Source organism: Saccopteryx leptura, unplaced genomic scaffold (assembly GCF_036850995.1).
Source record: "Saccopteryx leptura isolate mSacLep1 unplaced genomic scaffold, mSacLep1_pri_phased_curated manual_scaffold_36, whole genome shotgun sequence".
Taxonomy (NCBI): domain Eukaryota; kingdom Metazoa; phylum Chordata; class Mammalia; order Chiroptera; family Emballonuridae; genus Saccopteryx; species Saccopteryx leptura.
In genome coordinates, this window is record NW_027095718.1 from 190,749 (window position 1) to 197,347 (window position 6,599).

The following is a 6,599-nucleotide window of genomic DNA, read 5'->3' on the forward strand; positions in this document are numbered from 1 at the left end:
ATTTGACAGTCCCTCATCTGGCAATGCATAGAAAGGACCCTTGATATTGGCTTTTTGAATTTCTAAAGAAGATATAGTACATAAACATGAAAAGAGAAAACAGACTGTAAAAAAACACTTTGTGGTAGACAGAGATTAGATTGTCAACTTCATAATAATGACTCGTGGGACAGGTCTAAACAAAACATATGACCCAGGCAGCCTTATAAATATCTGTTGTGATCAAAATTTTCTTTTTCAGCAGAACCACAGCCAGAGATACACGCATGTTCTTCCTTCTCTCTGGCTTTCTCCAGTCAGAAATTCCTCAGTCAACATGTGAGATGCAATCACCCCTCTGATATTCTCTCAGGAACATCTACAAGAAAACACCTCCAATCAAAGGATCCCTACCCAAAGGATGAAAATCATCATCAGCAACATACTAATACACACGAGGATGGCAAAGCTGAAGGTCAAAATATCAAAGAGAAGTACAAACATCTGATTAAAAGAAACAGGCTAAGGAGGATTTCAAGGGCCTTTTTCAAACCTCCCAAAGGACACATAGGAAGCACTAGTGAGCAAGAGAGAATGATACAGAAAGCACTGAGCAGAGGCCAGAACGGGAATTCAGTGGACACAGAAAAACTCTCTATGAGAGTATTAATGTCAACAAATGTAGCTATCAAGCATGGAGATTGTCAGCAAGGCTTTGATAATGGGTTACATTTCCTCAAAAACCAGAGAACACACACAGGGGAGAAGAACTATGTTTGCAGGGAGTGTGAGCAAGGCTTTACAAAAGAATCAGACCTCTTCAGAAACCAGAGGACACACTCATGGAGGAAGCCCAATGTTTGCAAGGAATGTGAGCAAGAATTGTCACAGAAGTCAACTCTTTTCAGGACACACTCAGGGGAGAAGCCCTATGTTTGCAGGGAGTGTGAATGAGGTTTTACACAAAAGTCAGATCTTCTAATACACCAGAGGACACACTCAGGGGATAAAGCCTACGTTTGCAGGGAGTGTGAGCAAGGCTTTACAAAAAAGTCACAACTCTTTACACATCAGAGAACAGACTCAGGGGAGAAGCCCTATGTTTGCAGCATGTGTGAACGATGCTTTTCTCAGAAGTCAGGTCTCTTCAGACACCAGAGGATACACTCAGGGGAGAAGCCCTATGTTTGCAGGGAGTGTGAGCGACGCTTTACAGAAAAGTCAGTTCTCATCACACACCAGAGAACACACTCAGGGGAGAAGCCCTATGTTTGCAGGGAGTGTGAGCGAGGATTTTCAAAGAAGTCAACTCTCTTAAGGCACCAGAGAATACACTCAGGGGAGAAGCCCTATGTTTGCAGAGAGTGTGAACGAGGCTTTAAACAAAAGTCAGTTCTCGTAATACACAAGAGGACACACTCAGGGGAGAAGCCCTATGTCTGCAGGGAGTGTGAGTGAGGATTTTCACAGAAGTCAACTCTCCTTAGACACCAGAGGACACACTCAGGGGAGAAGCCCTATGTTTGCAGGGAGTGTGAGCGAGGCTTTACACAAAAATCAACACTCCTCTCGCACCAGAGAACACACTCAGGGGAGAAGCCCTATGTTTGCAGGGAGTGAGGCAAGGTTTTTTACAGAAGTCAACTCTCCTCAGACAACAGAGAACACACTCAAGGGAGAAGCCCTTTTTTTGCAAGGAGAGTGAGTAAATCATTAGCAATAAATTCTGTCTCCATATTCATAGCTCTTTCACAGGTCATACCCCAGCTCTGAGGGGACTTCATAGGAAGTTCAATGACCCCTTACCCTCATTAGATTGTAATTAGTATAGTAGTAACTAGTTAAACAACTTCTTCACTTTCATGAAAAAAGATGAGCTGGACAAATAGTTCCTCAAGTGATATGGAAATGTCAACACCCATATTCTCCTGGTCTCTTGGCTCCTGTTCTAATAAATCTTATCTTCATAAAGCTATGATGCCCATATACCTCATTCTTTCCCTCCCCATCACTGAAAGCAAAAAGTTCCCAGAGGGCCATAGAGAACTCACACTGTCAAGCACAGAAACTCAACCCCTAAAAAACACAAAAATCTGAAGTCAATTTACATAGGTTACTTCTCAGGAAGAGGGACTTGAGACAGACTCACCAGGGAAAGTGATTTCCTTCACTCCAGGGAAGTGGAGGCTTTTCTTCTAGTAGGCTCACCACCCTCCTCTCTTGGGTTTTCTTCGCTCCTGTCCTGGTTTTCTCTGAGCTCTGTAGTCTCTGGTGAAAACCCGAAATAAATATGTGCATGTCCATGTCTGTTTCCCTGGCTTAAGCTGGGCAGCTAGTCTCCCTCACTCTCTCCTCACTGTTTCTTCAGGATGAGAATGTTATGGTGTAAACCACATGGGCTCTAGATCATTCCATAGTGGGTTTCAATCTCGGCTCTGCCTTAACCAGCTTTGTGACCTAAGGCAAGATTCTCAACTTCTCTGTGCCTGTTTTTTAATCTATAAAATGGGACTGGTGCCTGCCCAAGCAGTGGTGCAGTGCATAGAGCATTGGAATGGGATGAAAATGACCCAGGTCTAAAACACCAAGGTTGCTGGCATGAGCCCAGGCTCACCAGCTTGAGTGCAAGGTTGCATACCTGAGTATGGAATCATAGACATGACATTATGGTCACTGTCTTGAAGTTCAGTGTTGCTGTCATGAGCAAAAAGTCACTTGTTCTGCTTTAGTCTCCTGTTCAAGGCACATAATAGAGAGCAATCAATGAACAACTAAGGTGCTCTAACAAAGAATTAATGCTTCTTATCTCATTTTCTTTCTGTTTGTCACTATCTGTCCCTTTCTCCATCTCTCTAAAATAAAAATTGCTTTTCTGTCTCCACACTCTAACATAGATAAAATAAGTAAATAAAATGACTAAACTCTCCAGATCAAGGATATATGAAAGTTGATGCTTTCTGCTCTTCCCCCTTCTCTCTCTCTCTCTCTCTCTCTCTCTCTATCTATCTCTATCTCTATCTCCACTCTCTAAAATGAATGTTAAAAATAAATAAATAAAATAGAAATTGCTACACGATCAGTCTGCAGGATTGGAGATCTTCCTTTCAAATGTTTGGAGTCATTTTGACTCAGATAAACATAAAACTTTCAGTTTTCATGTTTTGTATTTCAACAAGACCAAGTACATAACCTTGTAAAAATAAGCTCTGACTGATATATGATTAGAAAATGGCAAATTCAGACTACTATATTATGGCACTCACATCTATTATATCTACTAAAGTTTAAATATGACAGTACCAAAGTTCTCATGCATTCATTAATTCTTAGATGTCCCCTGACTAAGGATTCAGCCTATAACTTTGGTGTATCAGAATGACGCTCTAACTAACTAAGCTTCCTGGCCAGGTCATAACCATGGATTTCATCCAACTCTCATTTAAAGATAAAAAACACCTCTTTAAGAACCAATAAATTACCACAAAAAAGAAAACTAGTAGAGAGAAAACTTACTTAACATAAGCAGGTAAGTGCATCAACTGAGGAAGGAGGGGCAGGCCCCCTCTTCACTGAGGAAAAAAACAAGAAAAATGCAAGAGAAGGGAGCCTGCATGGGTAACTGAGTCAGACAGTTCTAGATTAACTACCTTCTATAGTTCTCTGAAAAGGTGCCTGGGACCACTTGCTACACAGAGCAAGGAAGATAAAAGTTATCTTAAAACCCCTTTTTTTCTTCTCAAAAGCATTTAAGAAACCATGTTTACATACCTTAATTAAAATTTTCAACACTTATCTTCTTATTACACCTGAATTTACCCTCCCATCCTGGAGTCATGAGAGTGACATGTCCCTCTAGACAATGGGGTCACAAGCTTCTTGCATGAATATTTGTATTCTGTAAGAGGTATATAAGATGTAAGAAATATAACTTTAAGGAGCACACATTTGGTTTCCTCTTTGGGGATCATGCTGCTCCACAAGCTAAATAAATTCTACTTCCTTCATCAAGTTGTCTGGGTGGTTTTTCTTGCCTTGATTCCTGCAATACAACCACTGACAGATAATGCATTGTACCCACCCCTGTAACTCCTTACTGCCACCAAGGTGTTATTCCAAAAATGCACACAGCCTAATAGCAGTGACACAGACTGAGGACACATTTAAAAGGGACCATATTGCACTATAAAGCAAGTGACAACAAACTTTAAAGATGTGAAATTATATAACCTGTTTCCACCTCTCATGACAGCTGACCTTGAAATCCTTATTAGCAGATAAACCAGGAAGTCCTTTTACTTACACTTATAAAATACAATTTTAAATAACTTGTAACATACATGGTAATTAGAATTCTAAAATAATTTTATCTACTGAAAGAGAAAAAAAACCCTGTGGTGCCCTGAACAGATGGCTCAGTGCATGGAGTGTCCCCCTTGTGTGCCAAGGTTTTGGGTTTTGTCACAGGTCTCAGCACCTAAGAGAAGTGACCAAGAAATAATTTTATATTTCTCTCTCTTTCTCAAATCAATGTAAAAATTTAAAAATTGAATGGAAAAATCTGTGATAGAACTGCAACATGCCTAGTGCATTTCCCTCAACAGAAAGGCAGAAAACAAAAGAGAAACTAAAAAATGCACATATCTCTTCAGACTATATTTCTATTTTCACCTAGAAAATACTTTTTTTTTATTACCATCAACAATCTAATTCTGCACCTCACGGTGTTTTCTTCCCATTTCTGCCTCACATAGTGCCTCTCCTACACTGGAACCATTATTCTCTCACTTTCCCAAAACACATGACCTGAAGATCCCGTAGTAAAGACAGGTGAGCAAGAGGGGGCATCCCCACTTTTTTTCACTGTCCCAAGAGAAGAAAATCTCCATGCATGGGAGTCTTCCCTTATAGAGTTCGTCACCACCTGTCAGGGAGCTCCAAGAGAGAGAGTGGAGAACTTTGGCTAGGCGCCTAGTCTTTCTGAGCAGTCTACTGAGACTGAAAGTCCAACCCTCAAAAGCTAAGGCATGTCAGAGAAAACCATCTGACCAGAGCAAATTATTGTGGTAAAGAGAAGCCGACTGGAGAAGGGGAAAGAAGAAAACTCCTTACCTTCTTGTCCGGCAAGGGTTTGGGACATGGTCAGATTGCCGGCCAATCAACCTACAATTACATGTCCAAACAGAATCACAGAGTAAGCCTGGGATGAGCTGCCGCTGCCCATTGCTTCTCTGAGAGCCCCCTCCCCTCCCTTCGCAAAAACCTCTTTCTTATCCACCACTGCCATCTCTTTCTTCTCCCCTGCTGGTCAGGGGCCCCTCCCCTTACTGTGTTCTTAAGTCCCTCTTCTGTCAGGCCTTTCTCAGCCTGGCATTGGCTCTTACACTGGTTTTCAGGACGTCCAACCCCAATTTTCTTGCAGGAAGTTCTGGCCCTGTCCTGCATTTGGCTCCAGCGGTTCCCTGTGGGATCTGGGTGCCGTGCTCCACATGAGCCCTCCTCCTTTTATTCTCAATCCCCTAAACCCCTATTCAAAACCTGTTAATATGGCATTTAAAGTTTTTAACAGTCCCAACTAGTAGAAACAGGCCAAGGCTCTTCGCCAGTCCCACATGAAGCAGAAGGTAACGCTCCAAACTCCGACTTTTGTGGCGATTCTGAGACCAGAAGAGCCACCAGCAGCTTACATTAATTGTGGCAAGCAGGACCACTGGTCCCAGCAGAGCCCCTGCCTGTGGCTGCCCACTGAGCCCTGCCCTGACTGCAAGCAGCTCAGTCACTGGTGGAGTGATTGCCCCTTTGGGCAACAGGTTTTTTCCTCAGTGCCTCTATGTGGAGGACAAGCCACCCAAATGGGAAGGCCAATTCAGCCACGTGGGTGCATCGCTCAAACTCCTAGGACACGGCCTGGACTCGGAGAACCCAGGGTATGCTGCAACAAGTGGGTAAGTCCATCTCATTTTTCGTGGACATGGGGGCTACCTTCTCTGTTTTGCCATCACACTCTAGTTCCCTCACAGGTCTCAGTTATTGAAATGGATGGGACCCTCTTCCTTCCCCCTTTTATGCCACTCCTGACATGCAGTTTTGCCTCAAGGTTGCCTCCTTACAGGACGACTGGCAGTCAGAAACACTGGACTCCATACATCTCCAGCTCACCAAAAGTTTGAACCCTACAAATCCCCCTATTTACTCCTCTTTTTTAAAATCCTTACAGGATCGCATTTGCAAAGTTTCTCAATTCACAGCCACACAGATGTTCCTCCTGATACCCCTCCAAAGTACCACATTTTGATCTCCCCCTTCCCATGACACCCCTATTCAGCAGGAAGTAACTAGATGAATAAACGGTGCCCCTTTTACTATTTAACACAAAAGCTCAGAATGTAAGGTTTGTGGATAATGGGGGATGGTCACTTGGGGAACTCAGACCCACAAACTTTGGCTGGGACCGCCCACAGCCAAGTGCACCAAGAGAAGCTTCACAGAAACTCTTTGGAAAAAAGCGACTGTCTGCCAGCCAGTGAGATTTCACCACGTCATATTAGCTCAACTTCCCTAGAGGGACCCCTTTAAATATCTCCCATGCAGTTTAATCCCTGCAACTTCCCTGGCCTCCGTCT

The 6,599-nt window shown here is 43.0% G+C and overlaps 1 pseudogene; it reads left to right on the top strand.

Moving 5' to 3' along the window:
• Positions 1 to 573: 573 nt before the first annotated feature.
• Positions 574 to 1,688, top strand: LOC136386988 (histone-lysine N-methyltransferase PRDM9-like; annotated as a pseudogene).
• Positions 1,689 to 6,599: the final 4,911 nt, after the last annotated feature.